The sequence below is a fragment of the Triturus cristatus genome, chromosome 8 (assembly GCF_964204655.1).
Source record: "Triturus cristatus chromosome 8, aTriCri1.1, whole genome shotgun sequence".
Taxonomy (NCBI): domain Eukaryota; kingdom Metazoa; phylum Chordata; class Amphibia; order Caudata; family Salamandridae; genus Triturus; species Triturus cristatus.
In genome coordinates this window covers 1,006,625,218-1,006,627,686 of record NC_140591.1, presented here as the reverse complement: position 1 = coordinate 1,006,627,686, position 2,469 = coordinate 1,006,625,218, and positions in this window count along the sequence as shown.

Here is a 2,469-nt window from a genome sequence, read left to right as displayed (position 1 = left end):
CCCAGCCCTCTGTTTCCATGTGCAGACCCCTATTCCCTCCCTCCTGGCTTGTCTGTTCCATTGTAATGCCCTTGATCCGTCCCTCCTGCCCTTTATGGTCTGTTATGCTGCAGCTTTCTCTCCTGTCTGCCCATTATGGTCAGCTAGCTACCATTGCCTCTTTACCCTCTGTTCTCTGTTGTCCATGTGCATGGTCCTGTCCCCTCCCTATTGCTTTCTATGGATTGTTGTGCTGCACTCCTGTCCCGCATGCGCTGTGTGGTATATTGTGCTGCTGCAAACCCTGATGCCTGCCCTGTAGGGTCAGTTTGGCGCACCTCTCCATGTCCCTCCTGTCCTCTGTTATCTGAGTCCATGTCCCAACCCCAATTCCTCCTGCCTACCATGATCCAATGTACCATACTTGCGAACATTTTGAACTTGGTAAGAGGGAGATTTTGAAAAAAAACTGGGGTATTGAATTTCCCCTTTGAGTTACATTGAAAATGAGGAGATTGTATACAGAAGAGAGATCAAATAAAGCCCATTTGAGCTTAAAAACATTGGACGTTTCCTGGCTGAAATGGGTCTGTTGGCATGTATGGTTGTACTACCACTGCCTCTTCTACTGCCCACAATGGTGTATTATATTGCCACAGCCTCTCTTGCCAGTCCTGTATTGTTGGTGTGTTGCCCCTGCCCCCCTTTCCACTACCCTTCATAGTCTGTTGTGCTGCCACTGCCCTTCCTGCCTGCCCAGTGTGGTCAAATTGTTGCATCTGCACTCTCCTACCTGCCTTCAATTTTCAGAGTCCATGCCCCTGGCCTCTGCCTCTCAACAGTATCCCAATGAACAACTAGATTTCTAACATTCTATATTTATTACAAAAGTGGGGAACGCCTGACGTCATCTTGGTGTAATCAAACCTGTAATACCTAGAGTATTTCCTTTAGAAATTACACATATGAGAGGGTCTTATTTGCATCAAAATTATGGTTAGTGCTCTAAAAAACTAAAATGAGGACATATTTTCTGAGTTTTCAAATAGCGACAAAGAACTTTTACATTATTTGTATTCTTTATGTTTTTTTATCCAGTTGACCACTTGATTAAATGTTGCACCTAGGGGAGAGGATGTGGTGTTACTTCCAGAGCTGCAGAGTTTGCAACTGGGGAACCAGGTTGGAGTTTCTGCTTCAGCTCAACTTTCTGTGATTCTGGTCAAATCACTTAATCTCCCCATGTCTACAACCAAAATGAATTTGGTCTTGTGTGATGTAACCAATGCTCATGTAAAGCACTCCAAAACCTGACAAGTCTGCACTATATAAAACTGCAAATACTCAAAAAATAAGTGTTTTGCACACTTCTGTCATTGGGCTACATGTGGGCTACATCTGGGTGATATTTGTGCTGCATTTGGGCTCTTTTGTCTCTGGTGGCCATCTTGGGAGATTTATTTGTTATGAAGTTTCCTAATTTCCTCATTTACTGCAGTCTCCTCAGTATGAAATGCTTTCAGTTTTTTACTTTGATTCCATCAAGAAGGTATTCAGATATGTCACACATTTGCCATAAATTCTGAATGTTAGCACTCTAGTTGCTCATTAGATCACTGTAGTAAAGCTACTGCTCACCACGGAAGTCTGCTGCTGGTATTAAAAGTGCATGTTTCTGTCTGCATATCAGAAGTTTTTAATGAAATAGAAGAGGATTTGAGAAGTCACTCAAAATGTGCCCTCATTTTTCTTTCTTCAGCACTAATCATAATTTCTATGGCAAAATGAACCCCCTCATTGTGTTCCTTTTTAAATTAAATGTTTTAAGTGTTACCAGTTTTTTCCAATCAAGATGGCTTCAGGTGTGCCATACTTTTGTCATAAGTAAGACAGTAAGCGCTCTAGTTGTTCTTAAGAACACTCTGGGACATTCTGTCATTGGGCTATACTTGGGCTACATCTGGGTGATATTTGGGCTACGTTTGGGCTCTTTTGTCTCTGGTGGCCATCTTGGGAGATTTATTTGTTATGAAGTTTCCTAATTTCCTCATTTACTGCAGTCTCCTCAGTGGGAATACTTTCAGTTTTTTATTTTGGTTCAATCAAGAAGGCATTCAGATGTGTCACACATTTGCCATAAATTCTGAATGTTAGCACTCTAGTTGCTCATTAGATCACTGTAGTAAAACTACTGCTCACCAGGGAAGTCTGGTGCTGGTATTCAAAGTGCATGTTTCAGCCTGCATGTCAGAATTTGTTTATGAAATAGAAGAGATTTGAGAAGTCAAAATGTGCCCTAATTTTTCTTTCTGCAGAACTAATCATAATTTCTATGGCAAATTGAACCCCCTCATTTTGTTCCTTTGTAAATTAAATGTTTTAAGTGTTACCACTTTATTCCAATCAAGATGGCTTCAGGTGTGCCATACTTTTGTCATAAGTAAGACTGTTAACGCTCTAGTTGTTCGTTAGAACACTCTGGGACATTCT